The sequence below is a fragment of the Hemiscyllium ocellatum genome, chromosome 12 (genome assembly GCF_020745735.1).
Source record: "Hemiscyllium ocellatum isolate sHemOce1 chromosome 12, sHemOce1.pat.X.cur, whole genome shotgun sequence".
Lineage (NCBI taxonomy): Eukaryota > Metazoa > Chordata > Chondrichthyes > Orectolobiformes > Hemiscylliidae > Hemiscyllium > Hemiscyllium ocellatum.
In genome coordinates, this window is record NC_083412.1 from 71,413,829 (window position 1) to 71,441,005 (window position 27,177).

Here is a 27,177-nt window from a genome sequence, read left to right on the forward strand (position 1 = left end):
TGAATTTGCTCAATGACCCAGCCTCCATCAGCCTCCAATGGTAAAGAATTCCACAAATTCATTTGAAATCTTTCCTCCTCTCTGTCTTAAATGTGTGATTTCTTATGCTACAATTCTTTCTGGAACTAGACTCTCCCATCAGAGGAAACAACCTTTCTGCATCTATCCTGCCCTGTCCTCTAAGCATCTTATGTTTCAAAAATGTTGCCTCTCATTATTCTAAACCCCAGTGAGTACAGGCCCAAACTACTCAACCTCTCTTCATAAGAGAGTCCCTCCAAGCCTAGGATCAGCTTAGTTTACCTTTTTCCTGGAAGACATACTGCCCCCAATGCCAGTATGTCTTGCCTTTAAATAAGAAGCACAAAATTGGTCTCTGTATTTCAGCTGTTGTCTGACTAGCACAGTGCATTGTTTTAACAAGGCTTCCATATTTTTATACTCTCTTCCCTTTTGAAATAAAGGTTAACATTCCATTTGTCTTCCCTCTTACCTGCTGAACTTGAATGCTAGCTTTTTGTGGCTTAAGCACAAGGACTCCTAACTGTTTCTGTTCTGTTTCTTTCTGCAGTCTTTCCCCATTCAATGAATCACAGAGGGTTGGTCTGTACAAGTAATTAGGAAGGCAAATGGAATTTTGCCCTTCATTGCTCAAGGGATTGGGTTTAAAAGCAAGGTGGTTATATTGCGGCTGTACAGGGCGCTGGTGAGGCCACACCTGGAGTATTGTGTACAGTTTTGGTCTCTTTATTTGAGAAGGATGTACTGGCAGTAGAGGGGGTGCAGAGGAGGTTCACTAGGTTAATTCCGGAGTTGAGGGAATAGGCTTATGAGGAGAGGTTGAGTAGACGGGGATTATATTCATTGGAATTTAGAAGAATGAAGGGGGTATCTTTATAGAAGCATATAAAATTATGAAGGGAATAGATAAGAGAAGTAGAGAGGATGTTTCCACTGGCAGGTAAAACTAGGACAAGAGGGCACAGTCTCAAGATTAGAGGAAGCAGATTTAAGACTGAATTGAAAAGTAATTTTTTCACCCAGAAGGTTGTAAATCTATGGAATTCCTTGCCCAGTGAAGTAGTTGACAGTACTTCAGTCAATGATTTTAAAGCTAGGATTTTTTTGAACAATAAAAAAATGTAGGAGTACAGTGAGAGTGCGGGTAAGTGAAACAGAGTCCCAGAAAAAATCAGCCATGATCGTCTTGAATGGAGGAGCAGGCTTGAAGGGCCAGATGGCCTACTCCTGCTCCTACGTCTAACGTTCAATAAAATAATGCCTGGGGAATAGTGTTTGTGGTCAGGATTACATAGATTGACTTGTTGGCCTTCCAGTATTTAATGGGTTGAAAAGTCTTCCAATTCAGTGCTGGATATCAAATAATCATTGAGGCGATTTTGGAAATAGTCAGGGAGTCAAGATAATAATAATTGTCCAAGAAAAGTTAAACACTTACTGACTATCCATTCATATGTGGAAAGCAAGAACCAGGCTGTCTTCCATTTGACAAAAATTATGTAAATGTGGAATTAAATTATTAGGATCCTTTGAATTTAACAATGAATTAAACCTCAGAAACTTCAATGTGTGACTATTTAAAATTCTGCATGTTCTGATTGAAACTAGTCACGAATTGTGCAAATAGATGTCTTTTGTAGGTTGAAATTCAGATAACAAATTATCCCTAAAGAAGGGAGAGTAAGTATTTTAGAATGATGGCAAAACAGCTGAGAATGACCAAGTTCAATTACTCTATGCTCATATAATGTTCTAATGAATTATTTTAAAAAAAGAAAGCAAATTTAAGTTTTCTACATTTAAAGCTAAAGAACTTGGCTGACCTCCATAATTCTGCTCATTGTGTGTTAACTGTTTTAATTATGTTTAGGGAATGGGCATTAACGGGATTTCACCTGATCATAGAAACATTTCTGATCTACCTGAGACCTTCTGGGACTGGTGGGTGCTGCAGGAGCCCATATTACCTCCATCCACAACGATTTTAAAATTTAATTTGAATTTTTTTGTTAGTGACCCATGTTAACTTGATTTAATAATTAACTTTTAAATCAAAATGCATAAAATGAGACACTGGAAACTGGTGTAGGATAATTTTCACAAAGATTCATTATTCTGTGGAGATGGGTAATGATTTTTATCGATGTGATATTGGCTTTATTTGCCTCCTGATGAGGGTTATGCTCAAGTTTTCAGATGATCGAAAACTCCATAGGAAAATGGGATGTAGGAGGGCATAAAGAGGCTTCAAAGAGTTAGACAATTTAAGTATGTTGACAACAAGATGATAGGCTACAATGTGCTCTTTAATAGACTGATGACTGAATTGCCAGTTGGCCTAATTCCAGAAAGTATGTGGGAGTACAGTGTTACTGATAGAAGCGGAGGTGACAAGCACTGTTGTCCAAAGATCAGTTCTAGGAAAATGCTGTTCACAATTTGCATAAATGATTTGATTTTTAAAATCAAAAATATCATTTCTAAATTTGTAGTGACAAGAAGTTTGAGGGTATTAGTAAATTTGCAGAATATGCAAATACAGTCTTTCACAAAGTTTAGCACAAATTAGTAGGAAGAATAGTGGGGTTACTCATTGCTGAAAAGGACAAGATTTAGGCTTCCTGGAGGAATGAAGTGTGTGATTACAAATGCACTAGTCCCTAAACATTGTGACACAAATCAGCAGGGCCTTTTTATTTTTAGAAAAGCAAAACAAAGCACTATATTTACTTACCAACCCTAGAAATAATGCTGGACCTAAGTCAAACCTTGGTTAGATTGCACTTAACATGCTCTCATGCTTGCCATTTTATACAAAATATATAGAATGTGTGCCAAGAGGAATGCCAGGTTGATGCCAAAAGATTATATTTTACATACAGGAAAGAATTAACCTTCATGGAAAAAAGACCAAGTTGAGTGACAGTAGAGTTGTTTTCAATTTGAAATGCTGAATAGGTGCAGAGAGAATACTTCCTCTTCTAGTAGGAGCATAACTAGGGGCCATCAATCTAATATACAACAAAGGCAATTGTGAATTCAGAAGCAATATTTTTACCCAAAGAACATGAGAGTGTGAAGCTGGGTGCTGTAGGAAATCATTGAAGTGAATGTGTTAATTTTTTTTTATTAAGGGGAAAGTAAGCAAGCATTTGAAGGCGGAGGGAATGGATTGTTGTGATGCCAGATTTCGATGAGGCTTTAGGAAAAGGTCTTAGTGGAACATTGGCAGGGAGTATTTGTTTAGAATGTTTCCATGCTGTATATTCTCTGTAATCATATGAATGGCAGAAACAGGAAAAAAAAGCACTTTATAAAGATCAACCATTTAAAGTCTCTATTCTCCATATTTTAATGTTGTAATAAGTGTGGTCAAGAAGTCTATAAAAGCTAGTGCACAGATGCAAAAATAAATCAGAAAAGGTATTGGAATATTGTTTGTTAATTCTTGGAGGTTAAATACTAAAGTGGTACTTAATTGTATCAGTCCTCCCTGATTGGAGTGTGAGACTTAGTTCCTTGGATTATGTACCCAAAACTGTGCTGTGGAGCAATTGCTGTGAAGTGGGGTTAACCTGGTTAGCTCTAACTTGACTGGCATACACTAGCCAGAAGTGTCTCTGTAGTTTAAATGTTTTATAACTCAAAAATGTATTGTTTAACAAATTATAATACAAATTCAACCAATGATGCCAGGGCTTAAAGTGTTACTTTGGAGGGCAGATTATATAATAAAAGGGATTGATGGGTAATCTAGCCATGATATTTAGCATGATGCAGAAATTTGACAGTAGATCCAAGAAAATAATTTCTTTAGTGGGCAAATCTAGAATGAGGCCATGATTCAGAGATTCTTCTTTAACAGAAAAGTCCCTTCAGCCCATTGAGTCTCCACTGACATAACTAAAGCTAAAAGTACACTAATCCCAATTTCCTGTACTTATTTTATAATCGTTGAACGTTATGAGGTTTGAAGTGGTCATTCAAATGGTTTTAAGGTTTCTGGCCTCTTCTACCTTCCCATGCAGAGCATTCTAGATTCCCACCACTTGCTGAGGTCAATGTTTGTTTTTTTTCCCCAAATCCCTTGTCCTTCAACCTAAAACTATAACCTCTTGTGATAACTCCTCAATCAAGGGAAACAGCTGCGCTCTATTCACCCTATCCATACCCCTCAATCTTCTACACCTCAATCATGACCCCTTCAGTCTTCACTTTTCTGAAGAAAATAATTAGAGGCTTTTTGGTCTGACTTCATAGCTCAATTTCTCCATCCTGGGCAACATCCTGGTGAACCTCCTTTGTACCCCCTCCAGTCCTATCACATCTTTTTTGAAGTGAGCTAAACAGAACTGCATGCAGTACTCCAGTTATGGTCTGACCAACGCTCTGTACAACTCCAACATTACTTCCCTGCTCTTGTACTCCATGCCATGGCAAGTGAAAGCAAGTGCCTCATATGTTGCCTTAACTGTATTCACATACTCTGCCAGCTTCCCGGATCTGTGAATAATTACCTCAAGATCCCTTTGTTCCTCTAAGCTACCCAGTGTCCTGTCATTCAATAGATACCCCCTTGTTTTGTTTCTTCTTCCAAAGTGCATCACCTCACACTTATCAAAGTTAAGTACCATCTCCGCTGCTCTGTCCATTTGACCAATCCATACATATGTTCCTGTAACCTACAACCATCTTTGCTATTAATCACTCTATTGACCTAGTGTGATGTGCAAATTTGTTTAACATTCCCCCTACATTTTTCATATATCATTTATGTATATAACAAGCAGTAAGGGTCTTAATACTGATTCTTGTACACTGCTGGACATTGCTCTCTTTTCACCCATACACAGCCTTCTACCACTACACTTTGTGTCCCATTACTAAGCCAGCTTCTGATCAACCATGCCAAGTATCCATGAATTCCACGTGCTTTACTTTTCTCAATCCGTCTCCCATGTGGGACCTTGTCTAAAGCTTTGCTAAAATCCATATAAACTACATCAACTTAACTTCTTCCATCCACATGCTTGATCACCTTTTCAAAAAAATTCTAACAAATTTGTTAGGCATGACCTCCCTCTGACAAAGCCCTGCTTACTATCCCTAATTAACCCATGCCTTTCCAAGTGGGCATTAATTTGCATCTTCAGTATTTTCTTCAATAGTTTCCCTACCAGTGTTGAAGTTGGCCTCTAATGATTGGTTTAATCATTTTGACAGAATTCATGCACAGGAGAATAGAAATCAAGGACCTTGTTTTTCTTCCAAGCCCCAAAAAGGCTGTGGATATTGTCAATTATAATTTTTCAAGAGATTTTTCAAAATTATTGAGGGATATTGAGGAGATTTGGGTCAATAGGGTTAGGGCACATAATCTGATAGAAAAGCAGAAAGGTCTCAAGGGACTAAATGATTTAATCTTATTTCAACCTTCTTAGAACAATACTGTATGGAAGGAGCAGTCTTGTGCTTGGACTAAGAAGAATTTTTTTTCTTTTGGAGGATCCAGAGGGCAGAACTTTATATTTTTGTTTACAAAAGTAAGTACTCAATAAATTTAAAATGCTGTTTTTTTTCCTCCTAGCTATCTAGCCATCCAAAAGACAGTGTGATTATATAGTCTTGTTTTGGATGGAGAATTCAAGTAAGATTAAGTAAGTTATTGAATTTGACTAAAGCTGTTGATTTCAGAAATAAAGTGTAAATGACCGAAATCTTTAAATTTGAAAGCCTTCTCTTTTGATTGATATTACTAGCTCAGAAATATTGGAAAAATATTTTAACCTTGAATCACTAGAATTACAACATTGTTATGTATTCAATTAGTAAGTTGAGCCTATACCGTGGCATGTTGACAGATGGCTGAGAATAGCCAGCCAAGCATCAACCGAATCTGTCTATGTTAACGGTAAGGAAGTAATAATTGGCTAGAGGATTCCTTTTTCAAGATTCACAAAAGTAGGTTATTCAACAATTTGTCTCTAATGGGTTCTGCCCTGCCTCCATTGACTTAATTCATCAATTTTATGTGGGAGCCTTTTTATGTGGCAGCAACAAAATTAGAAATATGTTGAGCTTGCCTGGAAAATACTTCTCTTCTAGCACCACAAAGCACTATGTTTGGTAATGGCAAATGGATATGTATAGCTACCAACACTATGTTGAAGTTGGGATCCTACAGTAAAATCATGGTGAGCTTTGACTATAGATTGAGCCACACAGAACAATTGTTGATTTAACAGGGGTACCATTGTTGCTTTGGAACATTCTACATATGCAAATATTGGCGTGTTTATATTTTTTGAACTGTTGCCCAACAGAAGAGGTTCTCTTTTATGTTAAGCAAGGTCAAGGTTCCTGTTTACAGTAATGCACTTTGCTTTCATAATAAGAGCAGTAGTCACTTGTAGAATGGTTAATCTGGTAGATATGTGAATCTATAGATAGAAGAAATTGATCAAAATGAATCTTGTCTTTTTTTACATTGCAGTAAGAAAAAGGCAATTAGAAACACTGGTAATTCCTGCAAGGTGAGTGATAGGAATTGCCCTGAACCATTGACCATTTGTCATTGGAACACTGATATTTCATGATTGAAAAATGTTAATTTTTTAAAAAATGTTTCATTTAAATGCTTACTGTGATCTTAAAAATTGCAGTTAGAACATGCGCTTTTTAAGCAGCATTTCTCATGGTAAAAGTGAGATAATGTACGGTTGGCATGAGAGGTTGTCAATACAGGAGGATTTCAAATAGTTTAGGGATATATCTCAATGTATAGAGGAAGTGAAACAAATGGAGTAGTTAAGAGGGAAAATAGTATTTGTGAGGGTCGTTGTTACTTACGTCACTTTTGTGATGGTGAATGAGGTACAGAACTGAATGTACAAAGGCTTTCAGATAGAGAATTTGGAGTGTGTATATCAAGTAGTTGGAAATTTAGATTTGTGGCTGGAATGGAGTGGAAATAATTTGTATTTGAGGTTAGTAATAGATATATTGGTCAGTTGATTATATAGTGAATAGATAGTGGAAAGTTGACATTTAGCTGAATACCAGGAATGAGAGGGTGGGCAGAGTAATATTTATGCTAGACAATTGCTATCTTGGATAGATTATAACCACTGCTTCTTGACATTTCAATGGCATTGCTATCACTAAAAGCCCCACTATCCACATCCTGGAGGGTTCCCATTTACCACAAATTGAACTGAACTAGCCATATAGACATGTAGCTACAAGAGCAGGTCAGAAGTTAGGAATATTGCCGGACTTCCTAAACAAGGCACAAGACCGTAGTGTAATGCAATGCTCTCCATTTGTCTGGATGTGTGTGATTCCAACAATACTCGAGAAACTTGAAACCATCCAGGACAAATCAGGCTGCATGATTGGCACTGTATCCACTGCTCCACAGTGTCACTCAGCAACAGTGTGTAACATCAAAAAGATGCATTTCAGAAATTCATCAAAGATCCTTAAACAGCACATTATAAACTCATGAACGCTACGATCTTGATGGGTAAGGACAGCAAATACATGGAAGTATCACCACTCGCAATATCCCCTCTGAACCACTTGCCATCTCAACTTGCAAAAACATCAGCGTTGCTTCCAAAGTGCTGGAATTCCTCCCCCCCGCCCCCAATGGCATTTTGGGTCACAGTAGTTCAAGAAGGTAGTTTATTACCATCTAATCAAGGACAATTAGGATGACCAAAAATTGACGACTCAGATGCTGTCTTGCCTGCTTTTAAGATTAAGTTTTGCTTAAAATACCACATTTGTTTTGTTGCTTTGCAGAGCTCAATTCAGTGAAGGTATGTTGAATTTTATTATGGCACATTGGTAGGGATATGAATTGTGACAATAGCAGGCATGTACTCCTCCAAACCACTAGAGGGCACAGACTTCTTGCTCTGCAAAAGGCAATGCCCTTCAACTTTCTCAGATCAAAAACCCACCAAAAGGCAGTAAGTTGGAACCTTGGTTTTTCATATTTTTAAAAAAAATTGTTATCATAAGTAATATTAATTCCAAGGCACTCAAGCTCAGAAGTGACTTATGATTCGCGTCATACTTGGCATACAGGGGCATAAAATTGTAAGTATTTTCTAATATTTTACAAGATGACTCTCCCCATAGGTTGTAAGTTTGATCGTTGAACTGGTAGATTTGTCCTTGGACATTTCATCACCATGTTAGGTAACGTCAGTGAGTCTCTGAAGCGCTGGTATTCTGTCCTGCTTGCTGTTTGTGTCTTGGTCTGTTGTAGTGGGTGATATCACTTCTGGTTATTTTTCTGAGAGGTTGGTAAATGGGATCCAAATTGATATTTGTTAATGACATTCTGGTTTGATTGCCAGGCCTCTACTAAGTTCTGTGTTTGTCTTTGTTTAGCCTGTCCCAAGATGGAGATATTGTCCCAGTTGAACTGGTGTCCCTCTTAACTGTGTGGATGGATACAAGTGTCTTTTTGGCGAGTTGGTGCTCGTGTATTCTGATGGCTAGTTTTCTGCCCGTCTGTCAAATGTAATGTTTGTTACAGTCCATGCAGGGTATTTTGTTCATTCTGCTGGTTGTTGGTACAGGGTCCTTTTTAAATTCATCAGGAGCTGTTTAAATGTGGTGGTAGGTTTGTGGGCTACCGTGATGCCCTAGATGTCACAGTAGAACAAAAAGCCAGTGTAGAGCTACAGACCAGCTTACAGGAGAGACACGCGCTGACAAGATACTTAACTATAGGAGCAATCAACCTAACACCCACAAATGGACCTGCATCAGGACATTATTTAAATGAGCCCACTGCAGCACCAGGAGCTAAGAGAAGCTAAGGAAAAATGCCTGCACAACACATTCGGGAATAACGGGTATCCGATAAGCGCAGTCCACCGATCCTACACAACAGACAAATAAGAAGCAACAATATGCCCAGAGACTCTAGCCACCCTGCCATACATTAAAGTCATCTCTGAGATGACAATGAGACTACTCCGGCCCCTAGGCATCATGGTAGCCCACAAACCTACCGCCACACTGAAACATCTCCTGATGAATTTAAAGGACCCAGCACCAACAACCAGCAGAATGAACTTCATATATTTTAAAAAAAACCTGCAAGGACTGCAACAACCATTACATTAGGCAGATGGGTAGGAAACTAGTCACCAGGATTCATGAGCACCAACTAGCCACCAAAAGTCATGACCATCTGTCACTAGTATCCATACACAGATGGAAAAGGACACCAGTTCGACTGGTACAATACATCCATCCTGGATAGCCTAAACAAAGACACATGGGAATTCCTGGAGGCCTTGCATTCAAACTGGAAGTCCATTAACAAACATTGATTTAGACCCCACTTACCAACCTCTCAGAAAAATAACCAGAAATGATATCACCAACTACAATGACCAATACAAATAAATAGCAAGCAGGACAGAACACTAGTGCTTCATCGGAGGCTCACTGATGTTATCGAGCACAGTGATGAAACTTCTGAGAACAAATCTCCCAACGCAGTGAGCAAACTTACAAACCGTTTCGCAACCTGAGCTATAAATCTTCTCCCCTATTGACAGAGGCTTTTCTGACTCTCTGTCGACCCTATCCTCTACCTTCTATTCTCATCACCCCCTACTGCCCCGGTTCACTACATTGCTCATTTGTCTGGCCTGTTCTTCAGCTCGTTTTGTCTAAAATGCCTACACGGTTTAAGTGCACTTAGTCTTACCATTCTGTCCACAATGTCATGGATGATCATAATACATTTCCCATTCAGCAAGCAACACAGCTGTGAAAACAAGAACATCAAAATTCAATTAATTGTTCCTAACTTGTGAAGCACTTTGGACCGCTGAATGAATTAGATTACATTTTAAAATTTTATTCTTTTTGCTGAATGTGTGTCTTTGGCCAGGCTTATTTTTTTGCCTATGCCTAATTGTCATTGACGCTTTGAGCCATTTTAAGTACACCCACAGTGCTATTCGAGAATGCTAGGATTTTGACCCAGCTATAGTGAAGCAGCGGTGATATCATTGCAAGTCAGAATGACGTGTGCCTTTGAAGGGAACCTGAAGGTGTTCCTATGCACTTGTTCTTCTTGGTTATGGGTTTGGAACAAAGAAACAATGATGAGTTGCTGCAGAGCATTTTGTGTGTGTGTGTGTCTGTGTGTAGATCATAACACGCTACACTGGTGGTGAAAGGAGTGAATGTTTAAGGTAGCAGTGTGTCAATCAAATGAGATGCTTTGAGTAAAAAGTGAGGTCTGCAGATGCTGGAGATCAGAGCTGAAAATGTGTTGCTGGTTAAAGCACAGCAGGTTAGGCAGCATCCAAGGAACAGGAAATTCGACGTTTTGGGCCAGAGCCCTTCATCAGGAAACAGGAAATTCGACGTTCCGGGCCAGAGCCCTTCATCAGGAATAACAGGAAATTCGACGTTTCGGGCCAAAGCCCTTCATCAGGATTCCTGATGAAGGGCTCTGGCCCGAAACGTCGAATTTCCTGTTCCTTGGATGCTGCCTAACCTGCTGTGCTTTAACCAGCAACACATTTTCAGCAAATGAGATGCTTTGTCCAGGTTGGTGTCAAGATTCTGAGTATTGGAGCTGTACTCACTCAGGAAAGTGGAAATTATTCCATCATACTCATGACTTGTACCTTTTTGGTGGACCAGTTTCCAGGAAGTCAGGAGTTGAATTACTTGTCATGGAATTCCCAGATTCTGACCTGCTTTTGTTGCCACACTGTTTCTCTGCTCCAGTTAAGCTTCTGGTTAGTGGTAGCCAAGATCTTGATAATGGGGGGTTCCGAGATCGTTATGCCATTTGAATACTAGCAGGAGATTTATTTTGAAACTCTATTGTTGGAGATGATTGCCTGGGCACATGTGTGATGTGAATGTTACTTAGCATGTTTCAGCCCAAATCTGAATGTTGTCTAGGCCTTGTTGTACAGGGATACACACTGCTTCATTTACTGAAGAATTGGAAACGATCACTGATGACTGCACAAGGTTCAACACCATGTGGATTTATGATGGAGGAAGGTCACTGATGAAGCAGTTGACAGTGGTTGGGCCTGGGAATTCCAACACTGATTTTCTGGCACTGAGATGATTGACCTGCAACAACAATCCTCCTTTATGCTCGATATGAGTCCAACTAGTGGAGACGCTTCCCCTTGATTCCCAGTGGCTGCAGTTTCCCAGAATTCCTCAATCCCAAATTTAGTTCATAACCATTTTCATCAGGGCAGTTAGGCTGGACTGTGAATGCATTATCATGAGAGTATCCCATGAGCATTTTTTAAATTTTAAAATGTCACTCTGACAGGACTGGGAGTTGTAATTAGTCAAGTTGAATTTGTCCTGTTTTGTGGCCAAATCTGTCTGTGTCAATTTTCCACTTGTAGGGTAAATGCTGTGCTGTAATTGTGAAGCCTTTGACTAGGGACATGGCCAGTCCTTGTGTGCACGCCTTCAGCACTATTGCTGAAATGTTGTCGCAGCTCCTAACCATTGTGATATCCCGAACCTTCAGCTGTTTCTTGATATCAAATGCAGTGAATCATGGAGGCTGAAGACTGGCATCTGTGCTGCTGGGCCCCTCGAGGGCCAAAGGGCCTGTACTGCGCTGTATTTTTCTATGTTCTATGTTCTAGATAGGAAGCAAAGATGGATTATCTACTCAGCACCTATGGCTGAAGATTACAAATGCTTCAGCTTTGTTCTGTATTGAAGTGATGTGCTGCTCTTCATTGAGGATAGGGATATTTTATGAAGCCACCTCTAGTAGTCATTTAAATGTTCACCACTGTTCACAACTGTTTCAGAACTTAAACTTGGTCAATTTTGTTTTGGCATTGCATAACACTCTAGCACGTACTGCTTTCACTAGGTAGGTACACTAAATTCAATTCAAGGTATAGCATTTTCTCAAATGAGAAATGAACATAGAAAACACTGTCAAAGTTTTACTCTTTAGAGCTGACACTTACATGGGCTAACACAGTAAGAATGTTTTCTTCGTAAAACTGTGGACATGGTTTTTTCTCTTTGCTCTTATGGGCGCGGGCAACCAGAATAAACGTTTACTTGTTAGAAATTTAATCACTGTTCACGAGAGTTAAAAGTATAGGAACAGCAGTTGTGACGGGGGTTAATTTTACTTCATACAGGTGAACTGTTTAGATATATACATTCAGCACTAAAGCTGTATAACAGGTTGTTATGACCTTCAATACTCAACACCATAGAAACCACTGCAATTAATAGGTTAGCATGGAAATAACTCCTGACCTGTGAGAAAACAATGGTCAGAAACTTTGCTTAAAATCTCGCTCGAGTTCAAACAATGGCATCAGGGTGATTCTGGCCTGCTTATAATGCTGATGCATGGTAACAGAATGTTGAATTTAACCAAGAGACTGGGTTTGAGGATGGGTCTAAAAGACTATTACTGTATATCTCTGTATTTGCAGCTAGAACGAAATTACTGATACACTGGTTTAAAAATCTTTTCATTCGTTGCTGACTTTCTGTTCAAAGTTCATGATTCAAATTTGGAAAACTTGGACTCTGAATTGGCTCATCTGAAATGTACATTTCAACAAAGTTAAAATGTGTTTTGTTGTTTATTTTTGTTAAAAATCACACAACACCAGGTATAGTTAGGCAACCCTCCAAAAGCATGTACTTGCAAATAAACCTGTTGGACTAAACCTGGTGTGTGATTTTTAACTTTGTCCACACCAGTCAAACACTGGCACCTTCACATAATGTTTATTTTTGAGTAGTATTGATTAGGTGACACATGTTCCAACATGAATATGGTTGCTCGGCTGCGTTCTGTCATAGGTCAGCTGTTCACTTAACACTGCGCAATAAAACTGAAACTGAATTTAGTTTGACCCTGTTTAGAATACTTCAGGCATCATATATTCAAGCTATTGTTTTTCATAAGAGAATAGATCTTGCTCAGGTTGCTTTGGAATTATTTGGAAACAGTCCATTAATCCTCTACAGAGAAATTCAATCAACCAAATAGCTCTTAACTGTCATAACATTCACTGCAGGCTAATGATACAATCTATTCTTAAATAGGAAATGTTTTAAACAGAATACCAGATAACAACAGTATAATATCTGTCAGCATTCTTTGCTGTTCACGCATCTTGACAATACTTCATTTTGTTTTTGAAGGCTTTTTTTTTCCTTTTGGAGCAGTGAGTTAAGTAACAGGTGTGTTGTACACCTCTCCTGTACTGTCACTCTAGTGCTATCTTTGGTACTGGAAAACTGTCAGACCCCTTGCCCTGTTCAGCCAAACCTCCGTCTTCACTTTTTTCAGTGCTACCAGGATCCAAGCTTCTATTTTCACGAGTCAAACGTGAGTACTGCAATCTAATTCTGTTCACCTAACCCCCTTCATAACACTGATTTTACTATGATCCTTCCCTTACATCTCCCTTACCAAGCCCTTATGCTGATTATTATCGTGCTGCGTACCCTGCAAATTTGAAGTTTAAAGTTAGCATAAGAATTAATCCTGTTGAGAAAATAATACAGTTAATCTCACTAATTCAAAGCTTGCATAAAAGATTACCAAGAATTTGATCCTTCAAAGAGAGGCAAACATCCTGGAACACCACACAGTAATTGCACATATTTTATTCCATCAGCTTAAATTAGTACTTCTCAAAATATTAGACTTTTACTGTATTACACTAGTTAATACCATGTAGATTTTAATCCTCAGATTCATTGTGAGCAATGCTATCAAAATAGACTGTAGGCAATGACCAATAGAAATTTGCACATATTGCACATAATTGTTTTACAATTGGTAATATTAAAAATAGGAAATGCTGCTGTTCCCCTGCTGATCTTGTCTGAATCTCAAGAGGAGCCATGAATCTACATAGAGAAATTTCTTCAACTAATAGCCAGTAATTTAACATAAAAATTAAATCAACATCAAAAATATGTGCAGTCAGGGCACACATCAAATAGGCAGCCTAAAGGTATAGTTTTGGACATGTGCGCATTGTACATTATGCCCATCTGTTTTTTTGTTTTCATTTTATAATAGTTTCTCAAGTCTTCTGTGTAATGTGGCAATGAGCCAAAACTCAAACTTCTGAGGCTAACCTCAGTTAAAAAATGAGGTAGCCATTTTCTTGTGTTGCAATTTTGAGGGTGTTTTTTTTTCTTTTTTTTTATTGAGACCTTGCAATATTTTCTCTTTGAATGAAATTTCATGACTTGGATCAGATTAAAAACTTAATGTGCTTTCCCAATTGCTGTAACTGCAATATGAATGATTTCTATAAAATGAAGGTTTCATATTTTGCTTGAAAGATTTGTGGGGAAAAAAGTTTCTTTCAAGTTCTGTGGAAATGCATGCTTTTTTTTAAATGAAGGGTTCAATTATAGAACATAGAATATTACAGCACAGTACAGGTCCTTCGGCCCTCGATGTTGCGCCGCTCTGTCGTACTAATGTGAAGCCCATCCCACCTACACAACACAAATTGGCTACAACATGATTGACTAATTGTTTGGATAATGCAAACGTTCCACTGAACAGGTGTAGTGATTTTCTATTAGGGATCTTCTACAGCGTGATTTTCTATAGTTGTTTTCCATAGCACAATTTTCAATACCGTAAGGTTGCAAAAGAACACAGCTGTTGCTTTCGAGAAGAATGACCTGTACTTGGACTTATTTCCTAAATACCTGTATAGCCTACGTTTTTATGGTTGTCCAGATTGGACAATGGTATCTCGCCCTCTCCCTCTCTCTCTCGCACACCCTTTCTCTCTCTCGTGCCCTCTCTCTCTCTCTCGCGCCCTCTCTCTCTCTCTCGTGCCCTCTCTCTCACTTTCTCGCGCCCTCACTCTCTCTCTCTCGCGCCCTCTGTCTCTCACTTTCTCGCGCACCCTCTCTCTCTATCGCGCCCTCTCTCTGTCGTGCCCTCTCTCTGTCGTGCCCTCTCTCTGTCGTGCCCTCTCGCTGTCGCGCCCTCTCTCGCGCTCTCTCTCTCGCGCCCTCTCTCTCTCACGCCTCTATTCTCTCTCTCTCTCTCTCTCTCACACGCGCTCGCTCTCTTTCGCCCTCTCTCTCTATCGCGCCCTCTCGCTCTCTTGCTCTCTCTCTCGCGCCCTCTCTCTGTCTCGCGCGCCTCTTTTCTCTCTCTCTGTCTCCCGCGCCCGCTCTCCCGCGCCCGCTCTCCCGCGCCCGCTCTCTCTCGTGCGCGTGCTCTCTCTCTCTCTATCTCGCCCTCTCTCGCCCTCTCTCACGCTCCCTCAGGCTCGCGCCCTCTCTCTCGTGCTCGCTCGCTCTCGTGCCCTCTCTCACTCTCTCTCACGCTCCCTCAGGCTCCCTCTCTCTCGCGCCCTCTCTCTCTCTGCCACTCGCCCTCGCGCCCCCTCCCTCGCGCCCCCTCCCTCGCGCCCCCTCCCTCGCGCCCCCTCCCTCGCGCCCCCTCCCTCGCGCCCCTCTCTCTCTCTCTCTCTCGCGCCCTCTCTCTCTCTCTCTCTCGTGCGCCTCTTCTCTCGTGCGCCTCTTCTCTCGTGCGCCTCTTCTCTCGTGCGCCTCTTCTCTCGTGCGCCTCTTCTCTCGCGCCCTCTCTCTCGCGCTCTCTCTCGGTCTCTCGCGCCCTCTCTTGCTCTCTCGCTCTCGCACCCTCTCTCTCTCTTTCTCTCTCTCTCGCGCACCTCTTCTCTCGCGCCCTCTCTCGCGCTCTCTCTGTCTCGTGATCTCACCCTCTCTCCCCCTTTCTCGCGCGCGTGCCCTCTCTCTCGCGCCCTCTCTCTCGCGCCCTCTCTCTCGCGCCCTCTCTCGCGCGCCCGCTCTCTCGTGCGCGTGCTCTCTCGCGCCCTCTCGCGCCCTCTCGCGCCCTCTCTCACTCTCTCTCACGCTCCCTCAGGCTCCCTCTCTCTCGGGCCCTCTCTCTCGCGCGCGTTCTCACTCTCTCTCACGCTCCCTCAGGCTCCCTCTCTCTCTGTCACTCGCTCTCGCGCCCCCTCCCTCGCGCCCCCTCCCTCGCGCCCTCTCCCTCGCGCCCCTCTCTCTCTCTCTCTCTCTCGCGCCCTCTCTCTCTCTCTCTCGTGCGCCTCTTCTCTCGTGCGCCTCTTCTCTCGCGCCCTCTCTCTCGTGCGCGTGTTCTCTCTCTCGCGCCCTCTCGCACTCTCTCTCACGCTCCCTCAGGCTCCCTCTCTCTCGGGCCCTCTCTCTCGCGCTTGCTCGCGCTCTCTCGCGCGCGTGCTCGCTCTCTCTCATGCCCTCTCTCACTCTCTCTCACGCTCCCTCAGGCTCCCTCTCTCTCTGTCACTTGCCCTCGCGCCCTCCCCCTCGCGCCCTCCCCCTCGCGCCCTCCCCCTCGCACCCTCCCCCTCGCGCCCTCTCTCGCTCTCTCGCACCCTCTCTCGCTCTCTCGCGCCCTCTCTCGCTCACTTGCTCTCGCAGCCTCTCTCTCTCTCTTTCTCTCTCTCTCTCGCGCGCCTCTTCTCTTGCGCCCTCTCTCGCGCTCTCTCTGTCTCGCGACCTCGCCCTCTCTCGCGCGTGCGCTCTCTCTCTCTCGCACCCTCTCTCTCGCACCCTCTCTCTCTCGCGCCCTCTCTCTCGCGCCCTCTCTCTCTCTTTCACACGCCCTCTCTCTCCCTCTCGGGCGCCCCCCCCTCTCGCGCTCCCCCCTCTCGCGCCCCCCCCCTCGCTCCCCCCCCCCCTCGCTCCCCCCCTCGCTCCCCCCCTCGCTCCCCCCCTCGCGCCCCCCCCCTCGCGCCCCCCCCCCGCGCGCCCCCCCCCTCGCCCCCCCCCCCCCCCCCCTCGCGCCCCCCCCCCCCCCTCGCGCCCCCCTCTCGCCCCCCCTCTCTCGCGCCCCCCTCTCTCGCGCCCCCCCTCGCGCCCCCCCCTCGCGCCCCCCTCTCTCGCGCCCCCCTCTCTCGCGCCCCCCTCTCTCGCGCCCCCCTCTCTCGCGCCCCCCTCTCTCGCGCCCCCCTCTCTCGCGCCCCCTCTCTCGCGCCCCCTCTCTCTCGCGCCCCCCCCTCTCTCGCGCCCCCCTCTCTCGCGCCCCTCTCTCGCGCGCCCCCCCTCTCTCGCGCGCGCCCCCCTCTCTCGCGCGCCCCCCTCTCTCGCGCGCCCCCCTCTCTCGCGCGCCCCCCTCTCTCTCGCGCCCCCTCTCTCTCGCGCCCCCTCTCTCTCGCGCCCCCCCTCTCTCGCGCCCCCTCTCTCTCGCGCCCCCCCCTCTCTCGCGCCCCCCTCTCTCTCGCGCCCCCCCTCTCTCTCTCGCTCTCGCGCCCCCTCTCTCTCTCGCCCCCCTCTCTCTCGCGCCCCCCTCTCTCTCGCGCCCCCCTCTCTCTCGCGCCCCCCTCTCTCTCGCGCCCCCCTCTCTCTCGCGCCCCCCTCTCTCTCGCGCCCCCTCTCTCTCTCGCCCCCTCTCTCTCTCGCGCCCCCCCTCTCTCTCGCGCCCCCCCCCCCTCGCCCCCCTCTCTCTCGCGCACCCTCTCTCTCGCGCTCCCTCTCTCTCTCTCGCGCACTCTCTCTCTCTCGCGCCACCCTCTCTCTCGCGCCCCCCCTCTCTCTCGCGCCCCCCCTCTCTCTCGCGCCCACCCCCCTCTCTCGCCCCCCCCCTCTCTCGCCCCCTCTCTCTCTCTCGCTCTCCCTCTCTCTCTCGCCACCCTCTCTCTCGCTCCCCTCTCTCTCTCGCTCTCCCCCCCTCTCTCGCTCTCCCCCCTCTCTCTCGCTCCCCCCCCCTCTCGCTCCCCCCTCTCTCTCCCTCTCTCTCTCCCCTCTCTCTCTCCCCCTCTCTCGCCCTCTCTCGCCCTTCTCTCTCGCCCTCTCTCTCTCTCTCTTTCTCTCTCTCTCGCCCACTCTCTCTCTCTCTCGCCCAGTCTCTCTCTCTCTCTCACCCACTCTCTCTCTCGCTCGCACTCTCTCTCTCTCTCTCTCTCGTGTCCTCTCTCTCTCTCTCTCTCGCGTCTCGCTCTCGCTCTCTCTCGCTCTCGCTCTCTCCCGCCTTCTCTCTCTCTCTCCCTCTCTCACCCACTCGCGCGCTCGCTCTCTCTCTCGCGCGCTCGCTCTCTCTCTCTCTCGCCCGCTCTCTCTCTCTCTCGCCCGCTCTCTCTCTCTCTCGCCCTCTCTCTCTCTCTCTCTCTCTCACCCACTCTCCCTCTCGCCCTCTCTCTTTCTTTCTCTCTCACTCTCTCTCTCGCCCACTCTCTCTCTCTCTCTCTCTTTCTCTCTCTCTCTCTTTCTCTCTCTCTCTCTTTCTCTCTCTCTCTCTCGCCCACTCGCGCCCACTCTCTCTCTCTCTCGCCCACACTCTCTCTCTCTCGCCCACTCTCTCTCTCTCGCTCGCTCGCTCTCTCTCTCTCTCGCCCTCTCTCTCTCTCGCCCACTCGCGTTCTCTCTCTCTCTCTCGCTCTCGCTCTCTCTCTCTCTCTCTCTCGCCCACTCTCTCTCTCTCTCTCGCCCACTCTCTCTCTCTCTCTCTCTCTCTCTCTCGCCCACTCGCGCTCTCTCTCTCTCTCTCTCGCCCTCTCTCTCTCTCGCTTGCTCGCTCTCTCTCTCTCTCTCGCCCCCCCCTCTCTCTCGCCCCCCTCTCTCTTGCCCACTCTCTCTCTCTCTCTCTCTCGCCCACTCTCTCTCTCTCTCTCGCCCACTCGCGCTCTCTCTCTCTCCCACTCTCTCTCTCTCTCTCGCCCTCTCTCTCTCGCCCACTCGCGCGCGCTCTCTCTCTCTCTCGCCCTCTCTCTCTCTCTCTCTCTCTCGCCCTCTCTCTCTCTCTCTCTCGCCCTCTCTCTCTCTCTCTCTCGCCCTCTCTCTCTCTCTCTCGCCCACTCTCTCTCTCTCGCCCACTCGCGCTCTCTCTCTCGCCCGCGCTCTCTCTCGCCCTCTCTCTCGCCCACTCGCGCGCTCTCTCTCTCTCTCTCTCGCTCGCGCTCTCTCTCTCTCTCTCTCTCTCGCGCCCCCTTTCCCAGGCACCCTCACGCCTTCGACCGCGCACCCTCGCTTGCCCCAGCCCCCTTGCCCTCACCCCCTCTCGACCCCTCTCCGTCCTTGCCTCGCCCACGCGCTCCTGCCTCCTCGCCCTGTCCCTACGACCTCAACCCCCTCGCCCTTGCGTGCGCCTGCCCTTGTGCCTTCGCCCTCTCGCCCCCTCTCGCCTCCTCGCCCCCGCCCCCCGCCCTATCTCCCTCGCCCCCTCGCCCTTGCCCTCTCTCTCTCTCTCTCTCTCCGTGCCCTCTCTCTCCGTGCCCTCTCTCTCTCGCGCCCTCGCGCCCTCTCTTCTCTCTTTCCCTTTCCCATCCCCCACTGTTTCTGAAAGTACCTTTATGTGTCCTGTGTGAAACCTCATTGTCCGCTTGAACAATGACTGACTGGAAGCATTCAAGAATTTCCAGAGACTTCTGGTGGCTTGGTTGTATATGCTAGAATTCCAGATTGACACTCATTTGAACATTACGTGCCTTTTATCTTTGGCCATCACTGGTTAGCTCATGGAGGAAAAGCCAAGTTTATTTTTCTCCTGAAACTGAATCTGAGAATTTTTTCCCTTAACCCAAAACACAAAATAATTTTGAAGGCTAAAATTAATGTTTGCATTGCAAATTTGACTATTAACCAGTTTTATATTTTGTTTATTAATCCTAACTTATTCAATACAATCAGATGGTAAGAACTTTCTCATTTAAATCTGATATTGAGTAAACACATGACTTGCCATGTTTAGAACCAGGTAAAATAATTTTACAGAAATTAATTTTATGCAAGAAAAATGTTGACCTGTATACTAGTCAGACTAGAAAAAGAGAGAGAGACAGAGAGCACTCCTTGTATCTTGATCATAGGTGAAAATTTTAATTTTGATTCCTGAAGGTGTGGGCAATGTGTTTCTTTCTTTGGGTTCCGCTCATTTCTGCCAATTCTATTCTAGCACATTGTAATAAATTAACAGGAAGATGAACAAAACTTGTCAAGCTGAATTATTGCAGACTTGTGGACACTTTTGATTCATGCTCTTGGTTAAAGCTACTGAAGAAATTTCTGGCCAACTTGTGAGATGCTTTTTTAGCAACTAGTCATTATGGCCTTAACACGTCATGTACTACTTGCAGGTCTAATTCTTCAGTATCACTTGGTAATTCTTGGAGTGTCACAAGAGAATTCCTAATAGGTTTTGTATATGCGCAGCTTCCAAAATTTTATTTTTAATTTGTTGTGCTCATTCAATGTTGAATGGAGTTAGGTGTTTAACACAATTTAAATGGAAAACGAGCTATGAAAAATTTGATTCTGACTTTGGTTTAAGGTTCAGCTTGATTTTTCGTCACTGTTGCCATTTTAAATTACTGCCCAATGCAGATGACTGGAAATAAAATTCCATAGCAGCCTTTGTACGGACAGAAAAATGGTAGAAGTATATATTCAAGCTTTGGAAAATTTGCGCAGGTAATCTGTAGGCCAGAGATTTGTTGAAGCAGCATTGTCTGGAGGTGCCCCTTGGTACAATGTGAGAGTCCCTAGTGCAGCTGACTCTGACAAAATGCCCAGGAAATTGAATTTTTCCAAAGTGGTATTACCCTGCTCCTGCAACTCTCTAGAAAAGCATCTATATTTTGGGGGTTTCAATTTTAACTTACTGTGACTTAATAGTTGTACAGAATGAGAAACCTTTTCTAAATTCTGGGAAACTATGAAGTTGACCTGTGAGTCACTGCTGACCAATCCTGTCATCAGTGGGATGCAAGATCACTTGACTTTAAATCTCTAACCAGGCCTGAGACCAACCCACAGGACCTTCCTGGCTGAATTCAACACCTTCCTCAACCACCAGACTTGATACTCCTCTTCTGCCTGATAGAAGAGAATATAATTGGGGTGAGAGTAGTTGCTTTCCTGAGGCAGCAGAAGAATATTAGAGTCAATGGATGAAAGGTTTGAGAGATGGACTGGGCTTTGTTCACAATTCTCTGTAGTTTCTTGTGATCTTTGAACAAGCTGTTGCCAAACCATGTTCTCCTTTTGGGTAGGATGCTTTCAGTGGTGCATCTATAAAATTGGTAAGACGGCTTGTCAACGTGCTGAATTTCTTTAGCCTCCTGAGAAAGTGGAGACATTGTTGTGCTTTCTTGACTGTCCTGTTGGTATGGCTAGACCAGGGCAGATTGTTGGTGATTGTCACTCCCGGGAACTTGATGCTGTCGTCCATCTCCACCTCTGCGCCATTGATGCAGATGGGCATACTCTCCACTCCACTTCTTGATATCAATGACCACCTCCTTCATTTTGCTGATGTTATTGGAGTGATTGAGTGCTTAGTGGTATGGTAAGTTGTAAAGGCAATCTCTTTCCTGTATTCTTTCTCACTGTTGTTTGAGATCCAACCCATAACAGTGGTGTTATCAGCAAACTTGTAAATGAAGTTCGGATGGAATTTGGCTGCGCAGTCGTGAGTGTTTAAGGAATAGCGTAGGGGCTGTGTATGTAACCTTGTGGAGCACCAGTGTTGAGGATTGTGGTGGAAGGGGTGTTGTTGCCTATTTTTACTGATGCATGAGGAAGTTGGGGGATCATTTAGAGGGGGAGCTGTGATCTAGGTCTCTGAGTTTGGAGATTAGTTTGTTTGGAATAATGGTGTTGAAGGCAGAACTGTAATCAATAAGTAGTAGGCTGATGTAAGACCATAAGACATAGGAGTGGAAGTAAGGCCATTCGGCCCATCGAGTCCACTCCGCCATTCAATCATGCCTGATGGGCATTTCAACTCCACTTACCCGCATTCTCCCCGTAGCCCTTAATTCCTTGTGACATCAAGAATTTATCAATCTCTGCCTTGAAGACATTTAGCGTCCCGGCCTCCACTCTGCAGCAATGAATTCCACAGGCCCACCACGCTCTGGCTGAAGAAATGTCTCTGCATGTCTGTTCTGAATTGACCCCCTCTAATCCTCAGGCTGTGTTCACCAGTCCTAGTCTCTTCGCCTAATGGAAACAATTTCCTAGTGTCCACCCTTTCCAAGCCATGTACTATCTTGTAAGTTTCTATTAGATCTCCCTTTAATCTTCTAAACTCCAATGAATACAATCGCAAGATCCTCAGCCGTTCCTCGTATGTTAGACCTACCATTCCAGGAATCATCTGTGTGAATCTCCGCTGGACACGCTCCAGTGCCAGTATGTCCTTCCTGAGGTGTGGGGACCAAAACTGGACACAGTATCCTTTGTATCCTTGTTATCCAGATGTTCCAGGGATTGAGTGTAGGACCGGAAAGATTACTTCTGCAATAGACCTATTGCACTGGTAGGAGAATTGCAAAAGATCAAGGCAATTTGCTAGACTGAAGTGCTTCTTTCATAATCACATCTGCAAGGCTATTGAAGAGGACTGGGAATAAATGGCACCCTTGCTGAACTAATTTTTCCAATAACATGATTTCTGTTGATGGATTCTAACCAGGTTGTTCAATAGAAACTAAGGGACTTAGTTCAGAGTTTATTCACTATGCTGTTACAGCTTCTGTCATATACAGACCATCTTTGCTTTTTCTACTTTTATGAAAAAAACATTTTAATCATCTTGTTTGTACATATGACCTGAAAGACATGCACAGACTTCTCATTTCTTGACCTGTTCTTCAAAATCACTTCTGCACTCTCCAGTGCATTCAAGTCTTTTCTATCATGGGACACCCACAACTGTACACCAGGACTCCAGCTGAGGGACTAAGTGTCTTATGCAAGTTGAACATCACCTCATTTGCCCTTGTACTCTGACCATATTAATAAAACCATGAATACGCTACGGGTTTTTTTTCCACCTGTTTAGAACTATAGCCACTATTTTATATTGCCTTTCGTTGTTCTTTGGACTAAAGCGCATCACTTCAAGCATCTCTGCATTGAACCTCCAACTTCCATCTTTCACTCCACCGACTTGTAGGTAACATTCTTTGGAGTTCTACACTATCCTCTTATTATAGTTCTTCCAAATTCCGTGTCATCTGCAAACTTTGAATTGATCCCTTCATGCCAAGATCTATATTTAATATGTATCTGGAAAAGCAAAGGTCTCGATTTTGACCTTTTGGTACAATGATCAACTTGCCTCTGGCTCAAAAAAAAATCCATTGTTCTGTTTTCTATCACCTGAGTCATTTTTGTACCCATGTTGCTACTGTCTGTTTTTTTTTAATATACTACACCTAAGCTCTGCAGTGCTGTATCAAAATCTCTTGGAAACCCTGTGGATACTGCATCAATATATTATGTAACTTCCATTGATCTTTTATTTCAACTTCAAAAACTTGAAGTTTCTTAAACACTTTGTTTATCTGAAAAAAAATCTATCTTCTCTCAACTTTAATATGCCTCCTAGTTTTGAATTCCCCAACAAGGGGAAAAGACCTTTGCTATTCACCTTATCTATGCTTCTCATTTTTTTTGAACCTCCTATACTGTCACTCTTTCACCTCCTGTGCTCCAATGAAAAACATCCCACCCTCTCCTTCTACCTAAAACTCTCCGTACCCAATAACATCTTGGTTAATCTTTTCTGAACCCTCTCCAATTTTAATAATGACTTCCTACAGCAGGGTGACCAGAACTGCACAGTTCTTTTCCATCTTTTGCAATGTTTAGTCATAACCTCTGGTTTATTATTGGGTTTTCCTGCTTTGTTTAAAAAAATCTCGATCTTATTTGACTCTTCTTCCTTGATAGATCCTTTTAGTTTGTTTCCATTGGTGATTCATGGTGGTGGCTTTTTTTTTAGATTAGATTACTTACAGTGTGGAAACAGGCCTGTCGGCCCAACAAGTCCACACCGACCCGCCGAAGCTCAACCCACCCATACCCCTACATTTACCCCTTATCTAACACTATGGGCAATTTAGCATGGCCAATTCACCTGACCCACACATCTTTGGACTGTGGGAGGAAACCGGAGTATCCGTAGGAAACCCACGCAGACACAGGGAGAGCGTGCAAACTCCACACAGTCAGTCGCCTGAGTCGGGAATTGAACCCTGGTCTCTGGTGGTGTGAGGCATGGTATTTCTGTCTTTTCTAGTTTGTATTTTGATTGTTTCATTCACAAATTATAAACTTACTACTCAACCTAGTAAGATTCTACTCTGCATATTCCATCTTGAATCTGCTTTGGTCAGAATAGTGTTTCCATTTTCATAAAATTAACTTTTGAGTTCTTACGGCTATTTGTGTATTGTTATAATTATATAATTCATGTGAAATTTTGTCCAGTCTCCATCATCACCTAAGCATTTGATGACAGTTTCCTCTTTTAACTCTGATAATTGTTTAGCTCCTTGGGAAATTCTAGATTAGAGTGGTGCTGGAAAAGCACAGCAGTTCAGGCAGCATTCAAGGAGCAGGAAAATCGACGTTTCGGGCAAAAGCCCCTCATCAGGAATAGAGGCAGAGTGCCTGTAGAGTGGAGAGATAAATGAGAGGAGGGTGGGGGTGGGGAGAAAGTAGCATAGAGTACAATAGGTGAATGGGGGTGCGGATTAAGGTGATTGGTCAGGGAGTAGGATGGAGTGGATAGTTGGATAGGCAGGTAGGACGAGTCATGGGGACAGTGCTGACTGGAAGTTTGGAACTGGGGTGAGGTGGGGGAAGAGGAAATGAGGGAACTGGTGAAGTCCACATTGATGCCTTGGGGTTGAACTGTTCCGAGGCAGAAGATCAGACATTCTTCCTCCAGGTGTCGGGTGGTGAGGGAGCGACAGTGAAGGAGGCCCAGGAATTTCCATGTCCTCAGCTGAGTGGGAGAGGGAGTTGAAATGTTGGGCCACAGCGCGGTGTGGTTGATTGGTGCGGGTGTCCCAGAGATGTTCCCTAAAGTGCTCTACTAGGAAGTGTCCAGTCTCCCCAATGTAGAGGAGACCTCATCGGGAGCAATGGATGCAATAAATGATATTGGTGGATGTGCAGGTAAAACTTTGGATGTGTAAATAATGTTGCAAAGACCATTCTCTCCGTGACTACCTGGTCAAGTCCACGCCACCCAACAACCCACCCACCCGTCCTGGTACCTTCCCCTGCTACCGCAGGAATTCCAAAACCTGCGCCCACACCACCTCCCTCGCCTCAATCCAAGGCCCCAAAGGAACCTTCCACATCCATCAAAGTTTTACCTGCATATCCACCAAGATCATTTATTGTATCCTTTGCTCCCGATGCGGTCTCCTCTAAATTGGGGAGACTGGACGCCTCCTAGTAGAGCGCTTTTCGGAACATCTCTGGGACACCCACACCAATCAACCACACCGCCCTGTGGCCCAACATTTCAACTGCCCCCTCCCACTCAGCCAAGGACATAGAGATCCTGGGCCTTCTTCACCGCCGCTCCCTCACCACCCGATGCTTGGAGGAAGAACGCCTCATCTTCCGCCTTGGAACACTGCAACCCCCTGGCATTGACATGGACTTCAGTTTCCTCGTCTCCTCTTCCCCCACCTCACACTAGTTCCAAACTTCCAGCTCAGCACTGCCCCCATGACTTGTCCTACCTGCCTATCTTCCTTTTCGCCTATTTTCCTTTTCACCTATCCACTCCACCCTCCTCCTTGACCTATCACCTCCATCTCCACCCCCACTCACCTATTGTACTCTATGCTACTTTCTCCCCACTCCCACCCTCCTCTCATTTATCTCTCCACCTGCAGGCACTCTGTCTCTATTCCTGATGAAAGGCTTTTGCCCAGAATGTCGATTTTCCCACTCCTTGGATGCTGCCTGAACTGTGCTTTTCCAGCACCACTCTAATCTAGAATCTGGTTGCCAGCATCTGCAGTCCTTGTTTTACCTACAAAAATGAAATGCAGTAGATGCTACTAAGTGCAAATATTGAAAATACTCAGGTTTGTACAGTGAGGGACGCAAATAAATGTTTAAGGCTGATTACCTTTTCAGTAGAACGTACATTTTTCGAAATTGGTATCAATTCTACAGTTATCACCTTTCGCACCTTCAGCACCTAATTCTGCATTTTAAACTCCCCTTGCCGCCTTCCATCTCCTCCACCCCAACATCACTTTGTACCATGTGCCATCACCTTTTTTCTTTGTCATCTAATCTCTCCTGCCTTCCAACCTGTAAACTGGTAATATACGGCTTAGATTTCTTTTTTAAAAATCACACAAATCATAGATTTCTTTTGGTTTCTTGACTGATCAGTCTTCCTGATCAACCTTTATGGTTAAAAATTATTTTCATACTATAAACAAATATAAGGCTGCCTTCAGAAATAACCTTGTATCAAAGTACTGAGCTACTTAGTGTTGCTTCAAGTTATTTGCTTTTCACATGAAAACAAAGATTTGATGTAATGTGTTTTTTTTTTAAAGGGGCATTATCTGTGGGGGGAGAAAATTAAACTATAAGACTTTTGTCTTTCATAGGAATAAAGCTTATCCTGGTGGCGCATTGTGATTCAGTGCTGGTTTTTGTTGAATGTTTTGAATCTGTGGCTGCACGAGACTTCATAACTTAGTGTGGGGAAAAAATAGCAAATCTAATAGAAGTGATTATGCCATAATTTAATCACAACATAGTGATTGTTGCAATTCTCCTAAGGATACTACTGCTTTTGTTAAAGTAATTTCAATTGTGTTTTTTTTTAATCAATACAGCATAGAGACAGATCCTTCAGCCCAACTGAACTAGTCCCCTTTGCCTGTGCTTGGCCCATATCCCTCTACATCTTTCCAATGCATGTGCCTATCCAAATGTCTTTTAAATGCTGTAAGTGTACTGCCTCTGGCACTTCCACTGGCAGCTCATTCCATATACACCCCATCTTCTTCATGACAAGGTTGCTTATCAGGTGCCTTTTAAATCTTTCCCCTCACCTTTTAAACCTATGCCCTCCAGTTTTGGATTCCCCTACCCTGCATAAAAGACCTTGATTCTTCACTTTATCTGTGCCCTTCATGATTTTATAAACCTCCTGTAAGATCACTCCTCAGCCTCTTCTGCTCGGGGGGGGGGGGGGGGGGGGGGGGGGGTGGAGGAGAGAGGAGAGCGGAGAGTGGGCGGGAGGGGGAGGAGAGCGGAGAAAAGTCCCAGCTTGCACTTAAACCCTCCATTCCTTGCAACTTCCTTCATAAATCTTTTTTG

At 44.5% G+C, this 27,177-nt stretch overlaps 1 protein-coding gene across 6 annotated transcripts in view; it reads left to right on the plus strand.

Annotated features, from left to right (window-relative positions):
- LOC132820827 (type 2 lactosamine alpha-2,3-sialyltransferase-like) overlaps positions 1-27,177 on the plus strand; it is a 90,003-nt gene that overhangs the window by 18,197 nt on the left and 44,629 nt on the right. The window contains exons 3-4 of one of the 6 annotated variants that reach the window (XM_060833161.1): positions 5,463-5,564; positions 6,515-6,554. The exons of 3 other annotated variants lie outside the window; for them this stretch is intronic. The gene's annotated coding sequence lies outside the window, so the exon portion shown is untranslated. Of the gene's footprint in view, positions 1-5,462; positions 5,565-6,514; positions 6,555-7,986; positions 8,128-13,268; positions 13,424-27,177 lie in introns of those variants that run through there. 2 more of the 6 variants (XM_060833162.1, XM_060833163.1) reach the window with 2 other exon arrangements.